Source organism: Mya arenaria, chromosome 5, assembly GCF_026914265.1.
Source record: "Mya arenaria isolate MELC-2E11 chromosome 5, ASM2691426v1".
NCBI lineage: Eukaryota > Metazoa > Mollusca > Bivalvia > Myida > Myidae > Mya > Mya arenaria.
The window spans coordinates 49,448,075-49,472,597 of NC_069126.1; the positions used below are offsets into that span (position 1 = coordinate 49,448,075).

Below are 24,523 nucleotides of genomic sequence, written 5' to 3' on the forward strand. Positions count from 1 at the left end.
ATTAATTTAGTGGTATTTAACCCTGTCAACATCCTGCATAAATTATTGCCTCAGCCAATCACCTTTGAGTTTTATCTCATGTGGCTCTGAATAGCCAATCGCGATACGTTGTAGCCATTACTGATATATTTTTAGCGTGGGCGAAAGCCTCGGCATTTTATTTTAGTTTTCATATAATACACCACCACCATCCCCACCACCTTCCGTTTAAATATCTGTCAGTTTACAAGATCGAGAAATGAGCTTATCTAACTGTTTTTCATGTCACATTTAATTGTGACCACATCGTTTAACCCCATGTTTTTTCATGTTTTCTTACCATATGTATTGTTAGTTTTTTGTTTCTCTTCACCAGTTTTGTCAGGCACATGTGCTATTGACACTTATGTTTTATTTTACGATATTTCGTAAAAACATTTTATGTCGGTTTTTCCACCCAGATATGTATTTTCGGGAAATGTTTTTATACGTGTACATGCTATTGACACTTATGTTTTATTTTACGATATTTCGTAAAAACACGTTTATGGCATTAATAAATGCCCTATTTTCATTCAAAGCTTGTGTTACGTTTTCCCTTCATCCATACGAGTTCGACCCGGCCTGTCACTTAGTACATTGACGTTGAGCAATACAAAAAAAACGTATGATAACACGACCCTAGGGTCTAACTTTTTTTAATTCTTTACGAGTTTAATCAATTTTAGAATCGTTGTAAAGAAGAGTCAACCAGCTTTAGAAAATATTTTTGGTTTTAAATTCCTACAATGTACCTATATAAGCTATGCAAATAATGTCTAAAAGTCAACGTTGAAATTGGCATAGGTATCGCATAGTTCTAAGCGCAAGTGTGAAAAACAGTGTGAAGTGTCTAACTATTTTATTTCTTTATCAATTTAATAAATTTTGGTATCGTTGCAAAGTACAAACAACCTGCTTTCAGAAAACGTTTTCGTAATTTATTTCCTAGTGTGAAAGGTTATGATAAAATTGCTATCAATTCATCTTTGCAAACGCGCTATACCGTAAATGGATACGGATATGACAAACATGGCCCTGTGGTATAATTCCAATATTTCTAAATCAACTTTGTAAATCAAATTGTTGTTGCACAGAAAGGAACACAAGCTTTCACGAGATTTTTTGTTTCGAATTCACCGTTGAAATTCACACAATGCTGCAACGGGGCTTAGTTATGAAAAACGGCCCTGTGATCTAATTACTATAATTTTAAATCAATTGATTAAAAAATGTGTAAATGCAAAGAAGAGACCACCAGCTTTCACATGATGCCTTTGTTTTAAATTCATATGTTAAGAAAATTTAATTAAATTGTCTTATATTCAGAGATGCAAATCGTGCTTTACCGCAAACGAATGGACACATTTGTGAAAAACGCGGTACTATGGTCTGATTTCTATAAGTCATACTTAATTAAGTAAATAAAGGTATTGGTGAAAAAACAAAAAAAAAACAAGCGTGTACCAAATCGAAATGGATATAATTTCATAACACGATACTGATTTCGATTCAAATGCCATCGTTAAATTGCCCATTACTGTCACGGACATAGGTGTGAAGAACATGGCACTATGGTCTAATTCCATAGGTAGACATGTAATATTTTGTTAAATAGCTTTTATGTTTCCAATGCAATGTTCTCAGCAGCAATCGAACCAATTTCAGCTATCATATATAAGTGGTGTAGCAATTAGTATGTCGAAACTGGAAGAATATGTTTGAGATAGATATTATGATCCTCATCCAGTTTGGATGAGGAAACATTTGTGTTTGTCATTCCATTTTATTATTGCATTTTGTTTGTTAACTCTGTATAAGCCTGTAATAGGCCATGAACATTTTATTAAAAGTTCAAAGATAAAAGGTAAAGCATTCGGAGCTCCTCGGCCATTTGTATCGTAAACAACTTCGGATGTATTTGGACGGTTTACATACTCAAAAAGAGGTACGTTTAAGTCCGCTGCAAGTAGATCGCGAAGTAATTTTATTTAGCAGTTAAACTTTATGACTTAACTCTTGGGAATCTTAATTATGTTTGCAATAGTACACTTCACTGGCAATCAATTTGAACTTAGATCAATACATACAATTCTAAAATACTACATTTAATTAATAAAATAATTTCAATATTTACGAACTAATTCAACTGATGTACCGGCATACGTCTTGTAAAGTTCCTGGAATCATGTAGTCCGGAGCCCGCAAAATAAACATTTCTGTTTTAGTGACATTTATAAAGTATTTGATTTTTTACGAATTCCGCTGTTTTCTTATTACTTCTTTAAGATGATTTGTGTATTTGATATTCAAGTAATGGTTTTATAAAATTGATACGAAAGAAGTTATATTCTTAATGGTTTTCTACCTTTTCTAAAGATTAATGAGCTTGACACCCCTAGTCTTTAATGTAAGTTATATATAATGGTTTCACCCATAGTATTTGTTAAAATGGATCATTCTGTTTTGGTAACGTGATGATAGGGTATATAAGCAGCAAAAGGCATAGAAATGGTTAGTTCGTGTCTCGAGGCCGAGGGGAAAGCATCACGTCATAATATAGGGAAGCTTTGAAGTATCTTTTTGTACTGTTTAGGGCGGGTTCTGAACTATACAATTAAGACTGCGGGTTTCACTAATATAGTGTGAGATTGGTTTATAAGCGTTTTGTATGCTGGTCCTGTTGAAGTTATAGCATAGATGTTGTAGTGTTTCTGTGTGTGCGTTCTTGGTTTTGGGATAATTAAACGGTACATTGATTTTTGATCCATAATAATTATTTCTCCAATCATTGGTTTTGTAAGCAATCATTGTTAATCACTTGCATATATTACTAATTTCATACTTAATTTTTGGGACAATGTAGTCCGAGAATAGGGTTGTAGTTTAATTCAAGGTAGCATGTCCGAGCTAGCTTGGGAAGAAACGTTACAGTTGTTTCGATAAAAATTGGCCGAGGAGTTCCGAATGTCTTATTGGCGCCGCTCCGAAGAGCGCACCTATTATGGAATGGGAATTTATTTTAGTTAGTGTTAGGAGCGGTTTTTAAGTTGATTGACAGTTGGGTTTTACTGTTATTTTATTATGATTAAACAAGAGGCCCAAAAGGGCCTATGCTCTACTGGCATGGCTTTTGTGGTCATATCAATCCAGAGCATATATGTATGGGTAAAAGGCAACAGACATATAGTTTATGTTTTGTGTTTGGGTTATCTGAAAACGTAGCACGTTCAACATCTGAGCCCAGAAAGTATTGTAAGCAGATTAGCTGCATGAACTATTTTAATATGTGCCAAGTAAAAGTCATCCGACAAAAAAAATGCTTTCAAAACTGTACTCATAGTAAAAATTTCTGTAGTTTTAAAAGTTAAAAAAGTTGGTCAAAGTCAAGGGCATCCTAGGACAACATTGATCAATTTGAACAAACATTCACAATCAGTTGTGCTGAGATGGATGCACGAACACACAAAAAGATTTTCAAACCTTTCCAGATTTATTTTTACCAAACCTGTGAACCCTGGGTGTGGCCAGTAATGACACCAGGTGCATAACTTAAACATTCACAACCAATTTTGTTAAGATGAATGCGCAAACTACAGAACTTAAAGCTAAAAAATGGCCTTTGGGCTTTCAACAAGAACAAGGCAGAGTAATTCACATAATCAGCTGCAGAAGCAAAAAGCAAATTGTCTCTCAAAATCCTAGTCTTGCAAATTGTCTCCCTTAACTCTAGACTTGAATTTACATGTACATGTAAACTTGGCTAAAAATAGAATTCGCTCATGCAGACCTAGCTAAAAATAGAAAGCATTTCTTTAAAACTTTCATGGCCCATAATCTAGGCGTTCATGGGCGGATCTTGCTGGTTTTCGAAAGGAATCGAGCTCTAATGAATATCTAGATACTGTACAAGTTTCATCGAGATACAATCAAAAATGAAGACTGTATCGTGTTCACAAGCAATTGTTTACAGACGCACGAACGCACGAACGCACGACCGCACGACCGCACGGACGCACGGATGCACATACTACATACACATTACCATCGCATAAGCTCTTCTGGCCTGTGGCCAGTAGAGCTAAAAATGCAAATGGATGGCGATTGCATGGGTGTTAAAAATGCTATTTGTGATTGAATAGATTGTCTTCAATTTATCTTCAAAACATTATATTTGAAGGACGACAAATAAGTTTAATAACTGTTCCCGTTTCGTTTACGTTTTCCGATAACTGTAATATCATGTGCCGGAAATGTAAATATTCGGAGGAGTTCCGAATGAAATGTAAAATGTGTGGACCGGTAATTATATGAATGGGAATAATTATGTTTTATGTTGTTTGGTTATGTTTACTGCATTAATAAACAATGAGGTAAGCTGTTTTCTTTATTTTAATCGATATTGGATTAAATGTTCACCTAACTTTATTTTTTAATGTGTTGAAGGTGACATTAGTAAAATTGTATTACGATTGCCCCGAGTTGTTTTATTTTTAGAACACTACACATATCCGGATGTTGCTATTTTAAGAACCAGAAGGTATTTCCCCGCTATCCATAGGTCAATAATGGAATTTCTACATCGTCGATTAATAGTTGGAAACTCGGTTTTGTCATGAATATACGTTTAAAATAAGTAAACACTAAAAGTGCACACTGACAGTTGATTACGATACATCTATTAATTTGAGTCATTACAGTAAAACATGGATTATAAGTGAATTATACGCGTAAGAGAAGATTTTCTGTCGAAAAAACTAATGTCAACAATCAGCATGGAATTGGGATATTCGTACCAAAGGGCTATTCATGTAAGTATCCTTGAGTAGTTGTGTAAGTTTATGTGTTCAAAAATGTTTGATTTTTAATTTCTTTGGAATTCTTAAATCATTTTTATTTGCTAAACGTTAAGACAGCGTTTTAATATTTCTACATGTACTATAAATATACATGTTACATACTTTACATCTACTTATAATGCACCAGTCAATTGTAACCAAAGCCCCACCAGGTCTGAGGAATAGCTGGGACTTTGACTTTCTGTCCAGCCAACCCCGGGTAAAATCCTCGTCCTGCGGGGACGAACTGATGGTCAAATCCTAGCCATATGCCCCGTACCCCAGGAAGCCTAGGTAAGGCATATTCCCTGCTATATCTGGCTCAAAGACAAAACCACCGTATTCACCCGGCACTGCGAGGCCACCTGAAAGTTAAAAACACAGCCCATTTCCCCGGCATATCCCCGGCATATCCCCAGACCTGGAGGGCCGTTGTTACAATTGACTGGTGCATTATGGACATGTTACATATTTTTAAATGTACTTATGTACATCATTTATGTATATGATATGAGTATGTAATCTTTTATTTGATTGTTTTATCTTAGAAAAATATTACACTTAAAAATACCCATTATTTGTTTACAAACTGCATATTTTCAAAATAAACCTGTATTAAAAGATGTACATGGTTTCGGGCTGGAAGCCCAACAGCTTGGACACAAGCGACATTCATTTGCTTGGTGTAGGTCTCGTTGAACGCCATACTGTTGTGAATCATTATCAATTATATGCACAACATCTACACATTTGTGCCTACCAACCCTTACTCTTGGCTAAAACGGATATTAGTGCAGAATATATAATTAATACATGTGCATTTGTATTTTACGGTTGTAGTTTCTGTTGGTTGATAATCAGAAGTCTAATTTCTTTCAGACAGGAAAAGGACTGAATATTACTATTATATGAAGAATTCCAGCCTGCATTAAATACTTTGTTGGATCATCGAGACAGATTTGACATCCATGTCTATCCACATCTGATAGAGATGATGTGAGTATTTCATATAAAACATATTTGAGTTGGTGTTTGTTGTTTTATAAACTCACTGTTTTCAATAATCCAGTGGTTGTGGTGGTGGTGATGGTGGTGGTGATGATGAATTTTATTGATAAATTTAGTAATTTTCTTTATATTATATACATGTATGTATCAGCTTATTGTTGTTGTTTTTAAATAATGTTGAGAAATATTAAACTGTTTATATTTTATTTTGTATATGTATGGCAGTATTATTATCTATACAAATTAGTTAGAAAGTACTTTTTTTTCTTTTACAGCACTAAACATTCTAGATGGGTAAAGACCTGTTAAATCAGCATTGACTAAGCATTGAGTAATTTTCATCTGTGCAGACACTACAAGTACAAACGCATGGGAACAAACCAAACTTCAAATGTTGAAGAGTGAAGAATTATTGTGAAAAGTTCTAAATGTTAGAATACCATTGACTAAATAAAACAAATAGACATCGATTACCAGCAGAGACTGTTTACATGTTATAATATTAAAGAGACATTAGTTGAGAACTTTCACTCTGACATTTTTGGAGGGGCATTTCCGCCTACTTAGTGTTCTTGTTTTTAGCTCTACTGGCCAAAGGCCAGAAGAGCTTATGCGATGGTAATGTGTACGTAGTATGTGCATCCGTGCGTCCGTGCGGTCGTGCGTTCGTGCGTCTGTAAACAATTGCTTGTGAACACGATACAGTCTTCAGTTTTGATTGTATCTCCATGAAACTTGTACAGTATCTAGATATCCATTAGAGCTGGGTTCCTTTCGAAAACCAGCCAGATCCGCCCATGCATGCCTAGATTATAGCCCTTGATAGTATAAAAAATGCTATTGTGTAACAATTGGTTGTGAACACGATACAGTATTCAGTTTTTATTGTATCTCGATGAAACTTGTACAGTATCTAGATATCCATTAGAGCTCGGTTCCTTTCGAAAACCAGCCAGATCCGCCCATGAATGCCTAGATTATGGGCCATGAAAGTTTTTAAAAAATGCTCTCTATTTTAAGCCAGGTCTGCATGAGCGAATTCTAATTTTAGCCAAGTTTACATGTACATGTAAATTCAAGTATAGAGTTAAGGGAGACAATTTGCAAGTCTAGGATTTTGAGAGACATTTTGCTTTTTGCTTCTGCAGCTGATTTTGTGAATTACTCTGCCTTGTTCTTGTTGAAAGCCCAAAGGCCATTTTTTAGCTTTAAGTTCTGTAGTTTGCGCATTCATTTTAATAAAATTGGTTGTGAATGTTTAAGTTATGCACCTGGTGTCATTACTGGCCTCACCCAGGGTTCACAAGTTTGGTAAACATAAATCTGGAAAGGTTTGAAAATCTTTTTGTGTGTTCGTGCATCCATCTCAGCACAATTGATTGTGAATGTTTGTTCAAATTGATCAATGTTGTCCTAGGATGCCCTTGACTTTGAACTTTTGACCAACTTTTTTTAACTTTTAAAACTACAGAAATGTTTACTATGAGTACAGTTTTGAAAGCATTTTTTTTGTCAGATGACTTTTACTTGGCACATATTAAAATAGTTCATGGAACTAATCTGCTTACAATACTTTCTGGGCTCAGATGTTGAACGTGCTACGTTTTCAGGTAAACCAAACACAAAACATAAACCATATGTCTGTTGCCTTTTACCCATACATACATGCTCTGGATTGATATGACCACAAAAGCCATGCCAGTAGAGCATAGGCCCTTTTGGGCCTCTTGTTTTTACATATTTTAATTTAAAAGTACATTCATTGTTTTTAAATCTGAATTCTGAGTTAGTATCATAAGTAAAATTCATTTATTTGAATGATTACATTTTATGAATAAGTCCAATTGAGCTTTTTACAAGAAAAAGGTTGATTTTTATTAAGCATTTTATTAGTTATAAAAATGTATAGTTACATGACATTATGTATATTTTCTTCAAAACTGAACGGTAAACTATCATAAATTGTCTTTTGAATTGTTCATTAGAGATCATAGAAAATATTTAAATGATTTCAGCAGGTTGCCTTATTATTAACTATTTTTTATGAATTTATAAAACTGCTATATATTTTCAAACATCGAAATACTGCTCTGTTCCAAAGACTCACAAGATCAATCAAAATGATTTTTTTCCATGTGTATCAATAATATGTTCGGTTGAACGTAATTTTTCTGTTAACTGAAGTTTATTTTACCAGAAACTGTTGTGTTTATTTCATAATCTCTGATAATGTGAAAAAAAAATCAAATAAAGACAAAATATTTTTAATTAACAGTAAAAAATCTTGGATAAAAGTCCCATAGTGTTCCATGACAATAACTATGTTGTCCGTAAAAGCTTTATAAAAGTGTGTATTACTTATACCTTAATTCAGTTCAAATAATTATGGCCTTTAAGGATTTGTGTTTTCATAATATAGATTTCCTGTTATATTGAGCTTTGTCAATTTGTGTTGATGTTTTGTTTTATGTACAATTACTACTTCTATTTCCTAACTTTTGTCTCATTTGTCAAATTGAATTGTTACATTTTTAAGTGAAAAAACACACACACTATTTTTAAAGATGCACTCTTACTCCCCAATAAGACTTATGATAATTAATATTATTGTTTTCATTTTTCAAAAATGTGTTGATAGATGTCAACAACAATGTTTCTAATGAAGGAGTTCAATTTGCTAATAAGAATGAACTTAAAACATGGTATTTCTGCCTTGTGATACTATAGTAGACCACAGTAAATCTTTTAACAATCACCAATTGACCTTACGACAGGATTTGATTGACAGGTCCTATCAGCCAATCAGAATGCAGGGCTGATAAGCCGTGTTGCTATCCGCCATTTTGTCCGTCAAACTGACCAGAGTCCGTCATATACATGCGCTGGCAATTCCTCGCCTTTTTAAGTATTATGGTAAAAAGGTATTGTCATGGCACTTGTAATTCGGATACAAGGTAGCCAGGCCGACTAAAGATGGCTTCCAATTCGTTCCGTATTCGAAACCAGCGAGTTATTTAGAAAAATGCAAGTGCTGTATCAGACTCTGTGGAAGACCTCATCAACAGCTGAACTTGGAAATTTTGAAAGATCGTTCAAAGGAGAAACATTTATACGTCTGTACAAAAGTATTTTTTTGAACAAAACTACTTATTTCAATCCGCTCAAAATTTATTTAATACTGAAATTGTCCGTGCATGACCAAAATAAGTGTTACTATTTTTAAACTATAAACATCCTACATTTATACTTTGGCTTGTGTTGTCAAAACGGCATTAATGGCCATTTAATATCAGGTTCAACATGGACACGATTGATTTCATTCAAGATAGAGGTATTTTTGTTGATACCGTTATGTAGTTTTTATAAACTGCTTTGCTTTCAAAGTAAATCAGGAAATATCGTACAACTAAATTTTTGTCCGAACCATCGCATGCTTCCGAATCTCATCTACTCGTATGGATCCTATGTAAACAATGGCTTTTGTAGCTGTCATTCCGACACATTTCATAGATTTCTTATTTTCATATCAGCACTTTGTCGACGGGAAATCCAATCAAGAAAACCCTGACCCTCAAGCAGCTACTGTATTTGACCAGCTCACACCAGCTAGGCCTCCTCCAAAACTCAGATAAATATATGAGCCACCAAAAAATACGAGAACAGATCGGTCTGAATCGTTAAGGTATTATTTTCTGTATAAAACAATTTATTTCACTGTACATTTAAATCAATGATTATGTTCATTAGAACTTGATTCTGCCAAACATGTGCTGTAAAGACTTAGACTTATTATGAATAAAGAACAAGTCAAACATGTACATATTTTCATTGTTATTCTTATATTTTGGGCCATTTACGTAAATCTACAATATTTAATGATAGTTCATCCAATGTTCAGAGTCCGGATCACATGCACAGTCGATTAATAGTATTCTTAAAGTTGCACTCTCACAGAATTCTAGTTTGACACTTTTTGTCTCAGAATCGGCTTATTTTGGCATTCTTTAAATTAAGACCTAATATATAAATCACAAAGCAAACTTCTCCGAGCCAAAATATGATAAATGCAATCAAATCCTGTGTAAGTTGTCAAAGTGATCAATCTGTGAAAGTGCAGCTTTAACAGTGAAAAATAACTTCTGCTAATGCTATATATTTTAAAATATATTTGCCATTGCAATAAAGAGATATTCACCTACAATATCATACATAAACACTAAAGAAATATCAAAGTTTAAGTAATGTTTGCAAAACAACAATGTATTTAATAAATCTGATATTAAATATGCAACAACTGGTGTTATAATCCAGAACTGAAGCTAACATCATAGAGGTACATCCGTCCAAGAATCCATCAAAACAACATGCTGAACAACTTCAAGAACTCTCTTCAAAAGACCACACTTTCCTGAAATAAATAAAAGATGCCAATATTAAAATAAATCAGTTACATGTATTGTTAAATATTTTAATACTAGCTGTAAATGCTACTGCCTTTGATGTTTGCTTCCTACATGTATATCATAATGAAATATTGACAAGATAATAGCTAATGGTTTGTGGTTGTTGTTTTTCTCTGGACAAATAGTCCATTACTTTTGTACAGCAAAGTAAAACTAAATGTTATAAAAAGCTTTAAAATAGGTCCTACCGATTATTTGTAAAACTTGTCATCACTGGTTTTCTCTTGCGGTTGACATTGCCTGGACTGGCAAATATCATGTGTGTGTGTGGGGGGGGGGCGGGGCTGTTTCCGGTCTTATGCTAGGTCCCCTGTTGCGGTAGGCTTGTTGAAGACAATAATAAGCCAATAAGGGGACTTCATTATCTCCATCAATCAGAATACTTTAATGGTGTCAACGGTAAATAGCAGGAGACCCTCCACCAGCCTTAACCGGTAAATGGGGGGGGGGGAGGGTAGTGTGTGTGGGTTAGAACCAGCTGCCCGGTCAGCTTAGTTGGTTAGAGCGCCGGGCTAGTGTTCTGGTGGTTGTGAGTTCGAGCCCCACACCGGGGGCAATTTTCCTCCCAGGTCTACTTTTACAGCCAGAGTGTGTGAACATGTTCCACAATTTCTGTAAGAACAAAAATCAAAGCATGTGAATGTTTGAGCAATGCAAAAGTTACATATTGGTATCACCCACGATTGTCACTTGTCAACTATTACATTATTATCAATCGCTTAGAACTGAAACTTTTTATGCATAACTCCAATAAACCATTTCTGCTCATACTATAGAATACAAGGTTATACTGTATAGCTGGCATGTAACTGTTATTTAATGTCACTTCCGGGTTCCCCATTCGGGCCATTTATGATTTACTCATATTGTGCGATGATTTAATCTTTAATTCAACAATACTGTAAGAAGGACCGGTGTTATTAAAAGTTAAACTTACCCTTGTTTGCATTTACAGTATGCGTCACACACACGCTTTTCCTTTGTATCGATGTCAATGTTGACAACATGGCGGCTATCCGATTTTCTCTGACTTGGATAGATTTCACCCCGTCAATGTTAGATATCGTCATTTTCTAAAGATATATCGAGCCTTCCGATGTAGCAGCCAGTTACAAATTCCTTTGACTTCTATTTTTTTCGCATTGTAATGTCACATTTATGATAATTTGTCAGGAATATCGGAAAGCGAAACGACGCGAGACGCCATTACTTCCTCGTTTGTTTGACGGACATAGACAGAGTTCGCTCCCTTGATATCAGGGGGCGTGGCTTAGAAGCCGCTGTCTTAAGGTCAATTGATCATTTAATATTTGTCATGCATTCTGCTATTATAAACAGGGTGAAAAGTTTGTTATCAGTAAACGATATTTCAGTAAATGCATTATTTAGTAAGTAGTTATTGTTTTTTCACTCAATTTGATGTGTGTTATATATACAATTATATGTACTGATTTCAAATAAGAGTTTCACTTTAAAGAGGCTCATTTAAAGATAATGAACAGACACACAAAACTAGACACATTTGATACTAATTATACTAATGATTATTGTTTTATATATAGGTGACCTCTGATTTGTTTTGGAGATATTCATAAATGGGTGTTGTTCGTTATTGTCTTCAGTTTCTTATACATTTAAGGATTTTTATAATTGCGTTCCTGGTATATATTACAATGTAATTTAATGCAAATGAAAACACACTTTAAACTGGACACATTTGATACTAATGATATAAATGATTATTGTTTACATGTACTCTGATTTGTTATGAAGATATTCATAAAGGGGTGTTCTTCATGTTATTATACATTTTGGACTTGATTTAGTATTGCTTTTCTGGTATATATTCATTTAATGCACAAAGAAATTATTTTAAGTGTTCAGTATCACTTTCACACATTGTTTACTATTATTTTATTTTGCATATTTGGCCTATTTATGCTTATATGTGCATTGTTGTATTTCAAAACCTTTGTGAAAAATAGAAACATTATTATTTCCTTCATACATAGTCTGATACATATTCAGTTTGAATGCATTATTTTTATCATATTTGAAAAAAATGCCATTGTCCAATAAGACACATGCTGTTTTTGTGTTAATATCAACTAAAACATCCATTTCCTACTCTTCTTTACTATGTAAATGAAGAAGTTAACATAAGTATTATTAAACAGCTAAAAACAAGGCATGTTGTGTTATAAATGCATTTCATCTAGTAAACAATGTTCATTTTTTATATAACAGTTCAATAATTATTTTCTATTTATGTTTGCAACTTTACAGTTCAATAATTATGTTCTATTTTTGTTTGCAACTTTTGGACGAAATGATAATGTTTATTAAAGTACTTAAAATTGTTGAATTGTTATTTCATATCACTTCTTCATGATGAATGAGGTAACTTATTCTTCCCTACAAGTTGTCATTCCAGCATGGTGACGTTGCCCCCTCCCCCTATATGATTAGAACTGCAGTGTACATGAACAATAACTCTATTTCAGCGTATTGCAAGAGTTATTCCCTTTGTATCTTTTCCTGTCCGGAGCATAACTAGAAAACTCATTAAACATCATTCAATGGTATTTAGCACAACGAGAGGAAGTGCAGTGCACAACGACTATAGCTGTTTTTAAGCTAATTACATAATTATTGCCCTTTGCCGCTTTTTCTTGACCAGAGCATTACTTTAAAACTACTTATGGTATTGAAATAAAACTTGGTATATGGGTATGTGGCAATGACAAAAAGTACAGTGCACAAGTAATTTCAATGCTTTTGCCTATGTTGTCCTGCAGAAAACTACAAACATTTTGAGAATTTCATAGATGCGGTTCAATACACCATAATATGCTTGTTGGCCTTGACATTCCTTGTTTTTCAACATAAAACAAGTGCATAAACTATTAACGGCGCCCTTTGATGCTTTGCATCAATGGTCTTTCTTGTACAGAGTATTGTTTTGATAAAACGTTAACCGTTCTGAAAGGTGGTGCAAAAGCCCGGTAACCGGTACCCGGTATTTGCAATCGCTTTTCGAGCCATTTTAGTCAAGTGCACACTTCAATAAGGCTATACATTTATAAAAAAAACCCAAATAAATAAATATGAAAATGACTTTAACTGACCACCGTTCAGTTAACAACACGCAGTACTCAGAAGGTAAGCGCTATAGATCATACGAATACCGAATTCAAAGATCATACAAATGGAAAGTATAAAGCAGCAAAATTTGTTGTCTGCCACCAGAAGTAAAACAAAAAGTGTGCTTCTTTTCATCTCTCGTATATGCAAGAAAACAAAATCGTATCGTATTGCTTGCATATATACAACACATTAGTTTGATAACAATAATACATCCAGACCCAGTACAACTAGCCCCCCCCCCCCCCCGCCTCTTAAAATATTGTCCCAGAATACTTTTTGGTCCAATATTGGAGAAAAAAGTAATAATGTACGCCCAAATTGCACCATTTCGGACTGGAAATCGGTGATAAAATTTTCTCGAGGGAGTAAGTTACCCCAAGCCCCCTTGCCAACATTTTTATGAACCAAACAAATTTCGGTTCAGAAGGAGGGGCGCTTGTGAAAGCTACGCCCTTATGTAACGCCCTTCAACGTCAAATCCTGGACCCGCCCCTGAGTACCATATCGCATAGGAATATAAATCAGTGGTAGTTATTCCCGGATACCGGTAACCGGACATGCACGGTCAAGATCAAAGCAATTTAACCATTTGTGTTGATATAAACAACATTTCAGAGTGTTTAGATAATTTAAATGTGTTTATTTCCAATGTGTGTGTATTCAAGGATATGTAGCTATGTCTAAACACGGGTACATTTGATAATATTGCAGATCATATTTATGGTTTTAGTGGCAACCTGTTAACATGTGCACATTTAATGCCAAATGTCATTTCAAACACTTTTTGGTAAGTCGTTAACTTGCGACGTTTATTAATTGAGCGCTTAAACTCATTACTGGTAATTTCAGCAGCTTGATCAATCTCTGCTTCTAGTTTTTGGACTAGGGCACTTGTGACCTATTTCATAGCCATAACCGCGATGTCTGCATTTTCAAGCCGCATCTGAGGGTTCACTGACGTAATGTATTCATACGCTGTATTTTGTTGACTTGCGACGTTTATTAATTGAGCGCTTAAACTCATTACTGGTAATTTCAGCAGCTTGATCAATCTCTGCTTCTAGTTTTTGGACTAGGGCACTTGTGACCTATTTCATAGCCATAACCGCGATGTCTGCATTTTCAAGCCGCATCTGAGGGTTCACTGACGTAATGTATTCATACGCTGTATTTTGATTGGATGGCCGTTAGCGAATTTGAATAATCAAAGTAGTACCAGAACTGATTACAATCACAACATCCAATAAAAATAGTTCTCCTAACAATTCAAGCTAACTGTATGTTCTTTTAATGAAGCACAATAAATGCATACGTAGCGAGTGAGTTAATCGGGTTAACCACATGAATGTACTTGCATACGGTCAGATTATATGCAATAAGAATATGAACATATTGGAAAAGTACGCATCGAGGTTTTTCCGTTCAATGCTCTGTATTGATATACTGGTACCTTCTTTCGCTTTTATCCGAAAAGAATTTAGTATCAGCTAACCGTGGTGCCCGTCGCGCATTCGAAATATCTTGTGAATTCATACGTATTAAAAGCGAATAAAGCGTGCGGTCTAAGTAGAAAACAACCAGGAAAGTTGGTTTAAAAAAGTAGTGTTATCCTTTGTATACAATGTTGGTATTCCGAAGTCGGCCCCTGATCTTTTTTTCGACATAATTTGCATGTTTCCGTGATTTTTTTCTTTTCGATACAAAGTTTTTTTAACTAATCATCGCATGGCACTTAGCAATGTTTAAAATACAACATGATTTTTGGTATCTATTGTTCAAATACTATTAATGTTAACTAAAAACCATATGCCGCGTACCTGTATAACTTTATATTTTTGAGGAAAAGTAAATCAGGGTACCAGTCTACTTATTGACCTCAAAATTTACTCTGATCAGAGCGGCCGAATGATTCAGACATGTATGTTATCACTACTTCCGGATGCTGATGATGTGAATTTTATAGCGTTTTATTGAGGAAATTTATCAATAAAGCCGCCATTGAATGATTACCACCATCAAACGGATTTATTTTCATCTTACCGAGGGTAGCATTTTTAATTTGACACGTTAATTTTCAAGCAATACAAGTTCGTTTGAAAAACTCATGTGATTTCAATTTTGCAAAATGGAGATAAAAAATATCAAATATGCGCATACTTATTTATGAAGTTTCATTCTAAATGAAGCCAAATATATGGATATGTACACAGCATCTGTGAATAAGATGATTGTTTACCTATGTGCGTAGAAAATTCTTGGAGCCACTCTCAGTGTAAGTACATGACATTGTGATAAACCATCGCCATGACATTGATAAAACAATCTTGCATGCTCAATTTTGATTTCCTCTCTTACATAATGCACCAGTCAATTGTTACCACGGCCCCCTCGAGGATATATCAGGGAAAAGGGCTGTGTTTTTACCTTTCAGGTGTCCTCGTAGCTAAAGAACTTCAGCGAACACATTATATATTACCTTTTTGGACGTGTTGTAAACATTAAAAAAATAAATATCAACATTACAGTTATGGAAGCCAGAACTAGTGTCCTCGCAATGCTGGGTGATTGCGGTGAAAATCCGAGGGGGGAGGGCGTTGTTACAATTGTCTGGTGCATACTTTACAAGTTCTTTTTCTGAAGACGCTTTGTGCTCACTTTTTATTTTCTAGCCAAGAATGAAAATAAAAAATCAGTCAGAGATACAGTATGGTGATGCATTGTTGTTGATAGATCAATATAAATTTGTGAAGTATTTGAGGGAAAGGTATTTAATTAAATAATTTACAAGTGTAACTTTTGAGTTTTATTTAACAATGCAGTGCCGAAAATTGTGGAGATATAATTGAATTTGTATTAATTCATCAATTGACTTGTGGCGTTTAGGGAACAAAATATAAATATTCAATAAAGATCCCTAATGTTGTGGAATAGTAAAGTAATGAAGATTTAATCTCACAACAGTCTTTCTCAAATGCTTTCAAGGCTTTTTTATGCTTAGGAATATCTAACCTCGCGATGTCAGACCAGAAATCATCTTGGCATGAGCTTGGAACACTATGTATCATTATCCACCAGTCAATTGTAACCACGGCCCTCACATCCGGGGGTATACCGGGGATAGCCGGCGAAATGGGCCATGTTTTTACCTTTCAGGTGGCCCCGCAGTGCCAGGTCTTCCCGGAAAATACAGTGTGGATGGGGCTTAACCTAATGTCCCTTGGGTGCGGGGCATTTGGTGGGGACTTTACCATCAGATTATCACCGCAGGTCGGGGACTTTAGCTGGGTTTGGCTGGACCGAAAGTAAAAGTCCCTGCTATACCGGGATCGGGGGGCGGGGGCATGGTTACAATTGACTGATGCATTAGCGTGTGTATTCAGATAAAGTTAAGAATAAATATTTATTTATATAACTTATACTTTGTAATCTAATTCAAAGATTTGAAAAAGGTATCCTTTATCAATAAATGCAAATATACATAAATGACTGTGCAAATCTTTTTGTATCATCCAAATATGAGTACCTTGCAGGGTGAATGTTATTTGTAAAAATTATACTAAGTGAGCTTTCAAGATTACCTTTCCAATCGCATACTCAATGCAGTTTGAAACCTGAATAATTAAAACAAATCTTGGTTGTAGACCATTACTATTAAATATTTGATAAGTCACAGACATTATAAGGTACAGTTTAAAGGTGCTGTACTAAGTTAATGATAAAAAAGCAAAAATTTAAAGAAAATTGTAGAAAAATGACATAAACTTGGTATCGTTGTGTACAATTAATGTATTAAAACTTTCTACTGATGATCCCCATAGTTTACAAATGATTTATTAATAGCAGTTATTTCGTGTTTTTCCATTAAAAAAGATAGGTATTGTCGTTCCAAGACAAAAATTTAAAAAAATTGTCAAAATGAGCGTGCAGCTTTAAACTCATAATAAAATGTCAATGCACTTCAGTTGACATAATTTTAAACAGATGAAAAAATGATATTTTTAAAAAAGCACAGTATATCTTTAATGTGACCTTACATTATAATGAATTTATTCAGATCAGTGACTTTTCTTGCACTTAAATGTGAACAAGAAAGCTTGGGACTGAACACTAAATGAAACAGGAATGAAATTAAATAAATCACAAAATATCATCAAATTTATACACACAAATGTTCTTTGATATACCAAAAAATGAAACTTTTTAGACATGCAAAAGTTTAACATTTACTAAATACGGTTATAAAAAATGATGAATACATTTGTAGGATTTGATATCCTACTACATGTAACTCGGCTTGTTCATTTTTCTAAACTTTCTCTCAGTGATGAGGAATAAATTTTATTCACTGCAGTTGTGTTTTCTAAGTTTATGAAAATAAGAACAATTGAAACAAATCATTAACTACTGTTGATCAGTGCAGATTGTGGAAGGTCATGGTCGATTTCAATGAACCACCAATAAGCCCTGCCAAAATTGGATACTGATTGGTCAGTCAGGTGCTTTTGGTAGGAATGATTAGCACGAATGTTAATTTTAACCATCATTTATGAATGTTTACACAATCATTGAATATTGAAATAACAAGCGAAATGTTAGTTTGAATGATGAAAGTCATGAAATATGTGAAGTATTCAAAAAGAGACCATTTTTTTCAGCTTGTGTAAAAAATGATAAAATTGTTAAGACAAATTATTTATTGTTTATCAGGAAATGGTTGAAATCTCATGTTTAGGCCTATAGTGATCATACTTGATTGCTATGTTAATGGCACTTATTGCAATATGTTTTATTCATTGCAATATTTATGTAAAACATCAATAATTATGTTGACCTTAAGTTTGTAGATAAGAACTAATGGTATAGGTGATGTGAGAATGATCTCATAAGTCTTTAAAAACCCTTTTGGTATTGTGAGTTTTTTGCTCAAGTCTTGTTCAGTTTAGCTTTTGAAGATTTTCAAAGTAACTGCAAAACAAGTCCAGCTGTCTAGAAAGACTATGTCAAACCCTGACCAGATATAATTTCTTGTCTTTTCAAATTACCAACTTGGCAATGGTTTTATCATAACATAAGATATTGGTTTGAACATGTTAGTGTTTTTGTATGTGGAATGAAATATCATAAGTGGCACTAAATTGAACATAATTTATAGTTCTCATTGATATTACACATAGCCCCAAGTACATGTTGATCTAAGACTTAAGGCTTGGATGGAGTCAGGGCAAGAAAAATGCATGTTAATACATTGTACTTTCCAACACAAGAACTGTTTGTTTATTCAAGTAAATAAAGCAATCCCAACACCAAGGAACTGCAGTATTGCATAACCAGCTTAACTGACATTATGAGTTAGAGTTCAAATTACTACAATTAAAGGCACATCTAGTTTTGATAATTATTCAAACTCTGATTTAGCAACCTTAATTTAGTTATATGAACTTCTTTTGCGAAATGAAAGCTTTTTTAGATTTACAAGGACGGGTGAAAAGTATTTTCCAAATGTACTGCAACACCTGATACCTGTTGCCTAGGAATCCAACAAATTCTTGGCACTCCAAATGTTACAGTACTATTCAATTTGGAGTGCCTGAAAAGAAAGCTTCTTGATTCTACATTCAACATCTTCTTTCTGTATGACATATTGGACCAGGGAATCAAGAACCTACAACCTTTTGCGTCTATTGAGATAGGGAGCTATCAGGACAGTGACAGAGGACAATATAAGAATGCTGCATTTATTGAGTTATCTAATGCATACAAATTAAGACGGAGAAAATAATTCTATTTTTTCCAAACTACTTCCTTAAGCATCTTGTACATGTATGTAGTTGTCTTTTACAATGATTGTTCCAAGTTACAATGGCCCTGTGGGTTAAATATGTTCTGTCCACGGGGTAACAGGTTTTGTACATAATAGGGTTATAAGTACTGCGTTTTAATCCAGTAGGTTGTATTCGACTCAAGTAGATTTTTGCAGATTCGGACACCACACGGCACAAGCCAAGTAAAATCAAAATCTACAAAAAAACTACCAGAACCAAATATGACATTCCGCCATATCCGGATCAAAACGCAGTTACCACATCTTAGCCTAAAATGTTATAATTATGGGAACTACTTTTATGCGCAGTCACCCATAGTCGCTTAGGTGGTAATCCGATCTGGTCATTATTCAGTTTAATTTCGTCCCGTCCAGACGTCCAGTATTTGACTTAAAAAATGGCGGCATCAGAAAATGGCGCTCGACCGTAGACAAAGCCTTCGCAAAAAGTTAAAGAGGCCATTGAGTCTCCATTGGAGGAGAACAAGGAAATACAAGAGGAGCTTGTGAATTTGACTCCGAAGAAGGAGATCTCTTACGACTCTCTGGATGCTTTACGTCGTGAACGCTCGGTTCTACAACAGCAGATAGAAGAGCGGCGTACCGACGTCACAAGAGTGATATGAGCTGATTTTTTCAATGCTTAGAACATGGTTGTGAACATTCCCCTGAATGAGGCCCTAGTCCATCAGTGCTTTCAGCACTTTGTTTCACCTTGCGTGCGTTGTCTATGTTTTCTGGGAAAAAACTGACTTAAAGAAAATGCAATTCAGAGCAAAATAGCTAATATAATGGCGATTTAACATGTTTACACTTCTTTATGTATACATTAAGCTGTGAAAGAGTGTTATCAAGATTTTGTTTTATCTTTAAAGAATTCCATTGCGTTTTCATTAATGCATTTATCAAATTGGGAAATATATATTTTGTTTGGTGAAAAATGAACATTTTTAAAAGGGGGAAACAGCCTTTAGAAGACAATAGATTGCACTAAAAACACTGATTCTGCACACACTCAATATACTTAGTTATATTATAACCTTTCTTTTATCCAATCTATAATATCTGTATCATTTTTTCTCAGTACTGTTACTTGTACTTTCATGTCTATATTGATAGGACGGTGGCTTGATACATTAATACAATTATCATTTGGCATTTTACAATATACAACATTATTGACATTCTCACTTTGAATTAACATATACGATATAGTCAATATTAGATTTTTTATACTGTTATAGAACAGAACAGATCATTTATTTACCAGAAGATCATAGACTCGTGTGGCCGAATATCATACAAAAATGACGACACGTACAAAACATGTGTAAATATTCATACATATATATGACCTTTCGTGCACTACAGACAACAAATAACATACCAAAACATACAATAACCACAATTTTAACAATACAATTACTGATATAAATGTGATTATATTTTATATGCATATACATATACATAAACACCCACCCATAGATATACACATATAACACACACATACTTATGTTGGATATAATGCAACATTTCTAAGTTCGAAAGCCTTGTATATAAACATAACTCAGATTTTTTATAATAGTTTCATTTTCTGTATTGATCAACGCAATTAATTTATACATACTAGGATATTGTCTATAATACCTAGGTATAAATATCATTTTTAGTTCATTAAATAATGTACACTCTAGAAGAAAATGGTATTCATCTTCTAATAAGGAACAAACCGTGCATTTACGTTCATTCAAGGGCGTTGATTGCGGTCTATTCCATCGTCCCGTTTCAATGCTTAATCTATGTGAAGATAGCCGCAATTTGGACACCGACATTCTAAATTTAGTAATATTTAAAATGTTGAGATATGGTTGAAATCTAAATTCTGACATATTTTTGTAAAACCAAGCCCTACTGGACATGTCTAATGTACTTTGCCAATCTTGAATAAAAGTATCTTTTAACCTTTGTTTAACAAGACACAAACATATCTTAACATTTCCAATTTCTTGATAAAACCAGGCATCATATAAGCCTAACTACAAAGTAGGTCTTTTGTGAGTGAACACCAATTTGGTTTGTTGGGATGCTCAGTTCCATATCTGTTTTCAGCATGTTAAAAACATTTTTATAATATTTACTTTCATTGTCTTAAAGCTAAGCCTCCCTAACTCTCCATAAATGAAGTCATTTTGTGTCGTCTTTTTTACACCGAGAAGACGTTTACAGATGTTTAACTGATACGCTAGTAAATTTATAAAGATATTTGTTCATTTGTAATATCGCTTTAAGTGCTTGACCAGCTAATGTTGTTTGAGCATCAGAAAACGATCCTCCATTGCTAAACACAATGCCAAGGTACGGAAACTTGTTTGTAATTTCTATTTCAACATTGTTGTTATAAAACTTCATATCCCCCCTTAATCGTCCACCCTTATGAAATATCATAATTTTAGTTTTATTAGTATTTACTACGAGTTTCCATCTATTACAATATTCAAACAAAGCATTTTAGCTTAACTGTAGTTCATTTTTAGAATTTGCAATTAACACTATATCATCAGCATATAAAATCAGAAATATGTTAGACATATATGCCATCTAGGCCTTTGTGTATAAAAACATCTTCTTAATCATTTAAAAACATAGAAAATAGGAAGGGCGACAAACTTTCGCCTTGCCGTACACCTAACCTACAGTCAAAGCCTTCTCCTAGTAAATTATTATGTTTAACTTTCGATTTGACATTATCATACATTGATTTAACTATATTTAATATCTTACGCTCATTCTCAGGAAAATTGGGATATTGGCAAGAAAAAATGTGAAAATATAAGTTCTCCAAAACTTATATATTTTATTGAAATCTGACAGAAAAATCATTGAAATATAAGTTTGCAAATTATCTTGAACTTGAAATAAACATTAAAGTTGTGGTGAGCGCTGAAAGAAACAGTACAGTTTTTGCTATTTTTCAATTTGAAATGTACGATACCTCATCCTTACCATAAACAACCATCAAGTAAAACTGTTTTCAATGGTTTAATAAAAACATATAATCTATCTCGAAGTAAACACATGATATCTCAAAATCTTAGTATGAAGAGTCTTACATGTTTTTCATTTCATATGCATATTTTTTAATTGTGAAATCAAATTACATAATGCATAAGTAGATTGGAATACACTGTCCATAGGATCACTAGGTTAGACTTTTAATATTGCTGAGCCATTCCTGATTTAAAATATCTGTTCTTGGGTTTATCTGTAAGATGAATGTAGTAATATTCTAGTAATGTCTGATGACATGTTAATATACTAAAATTGGTACGAAGCTTTCAAATAATTGCAAACATGTAATTTGTATCGAACATTACATACCGGGGTAGGCTTTGATTAAAGATATGTGAAAACAAATACTCTGGAATTTAGAATTAAAACTTTGTCCCCATAAGTTTACTTTTAACATTGTTTTGTTTTAAGATACTTTGCCAGTAATTCATTATTGATAAGAAAGATGGCAACTTATTTTATCAAAATCTTTGGACCTAACAGCAATAAAACTGTTAATATGCATTAATCATCTGTTTCTGAGCTTCTGAGCTTAATGCCAATAAGAAAGGGTGACCAATTTTAAACAAATACACCATATCTTAACCATTAAAACATAAAAGTTATCTATTGGTGCATTGTAAAATCATAACTTGCAAAATTGAACATGTAGCGAACATTACATTTTTAAACATACAGGGGACAACTTGTGTGTGTTTTTGCAAGTATTTAAATCGTATCCGAATAATAAAAATATTAATACAAGCTTTAACATCATTAAGGACAAAAATTTACATTTTTATTGATAGAAATGCTATGTTAACTTAATATTAAACAAAGACTGTCTCGAACATTACATACTGCATATCAAATTGATTTTTTTATAAAATTTTGGGAAAATGGACAGTTTTTCGCAAGGGGAACAGCCTTTAGAAGGCAGTAAATTGCACCAAAAAGTCATTATATCTTTTATTAGCCGCAACTCCTCAGATGAGTTTCCGAGTTTGCTTGCATTCTCTGAAAGCTGTGTCCGGAACAAATCACGTTTACAAAGGTAGATTTCTCTATCGCCCATGTGAAGAAGTCAGACGCATTCTGAATCATGGCCATGACAGTATTATTGCAGAGGGCAGAACTACATTGATATTGACCCAATATCTGGCCGGCTAGTATCATGTGCAGACCACCTATTGTTTCTTTTCTCTTTTCACGGATCTGATCAGCGACAACCTTTCCAAACACTAATTATTTTCTTACTTTATTTTTCTGTACCTCTATGAGTCTTTCACCAAAGCTTCTGTTTTGCTTCTTGGTGTGTTTGGAGAGCTTTGGAGTCTCTAATTCACCCTTTGTCGCCATCTTTGTTTTGTTTTCAGGTTTCTAGCTAAGTTAATATTGGCATGCTTCAGTTCCAAAACCATCTCATTGGCATGTTTAAGATCGTTAGCAGGCCTTTATTCTTGGTCATGCTGATCTTCTCGGAAATTGCATTGTCACTACCAAATTGTTGTTGCTTTCGTTTGGTACATTAACACTTTCATAACCACTTGTGTCCATCGATTCATTTTGAACGTTTATATTGTTTCTTGTATTTCTTTCGTTCACGGCATCTTTTACAACCTCTCGACAATTTCGCCGCCTTTCAGCTTTTTCAAATTCACTTTGTTGTTTTGTTGGCACATAGGTTCTTTGTCTTCTTACTCGTTCCTACGTAGGTCAGATTAATTGTCCTTCTCTTTTAATCATTTTCGGTAATATCTTCAAATTTCTGATCTTGATTATACCATTGTATTCTGTGAATAAACAAGTTAAAATGGGGTTTAACATTATGTAATGTTCGCTACATCTATATGTAAGGTTCGAGACCAAGATAATTAGCATTGTATCATATATGTAGCATCATAGGTTTGTTAAAATTATATTCAAATGAAGTCTGGTGAGTTAACTAGTAAAATACATCAGTTCCAGAGTATTTAAGTACATGTATCACCAGAAGATGACATGATAAATAGTGTAAGTATGTGTCTCCTTAACTTTATTTCTCGTTAGGTTTCTAATTCCCATAACCGACGTATAATTATTTATGATGTTTTAAGTAATTTTAATGTAAGAGAACAGTATTAAATAAATAAGTGAACAGTTTTCGTCATTTGGAACCACTTGTGATAAATAAAAACAAT

General features: G+C 33.8%; 1 long non-coding RNA gene across 1 annotated transcript; it reads right to left on the bottom strand.

Annotated features, from left to right (window-relative positions):
• Nucleotides 1-9,680: 9,680 nt before the first annotated feature.
• Nucleotides 9,681-11,549, bottom strand: LOC128235118 (uncharacterized). Its single transcript, XR_008261128.1, has 3 exons — nt 11,265-11,549; nt 10,516-10,939; nt 9,681-10,272 (listed from the first exon to the last, which is right to left on the bottom strand). It is a non-coding gene; the product is annotated as an uncharacterized LOC128235118 (long non-coding RNA).
• Nucleotides 11,550-24,523: the final 12,974 nt, after the last annotated feature.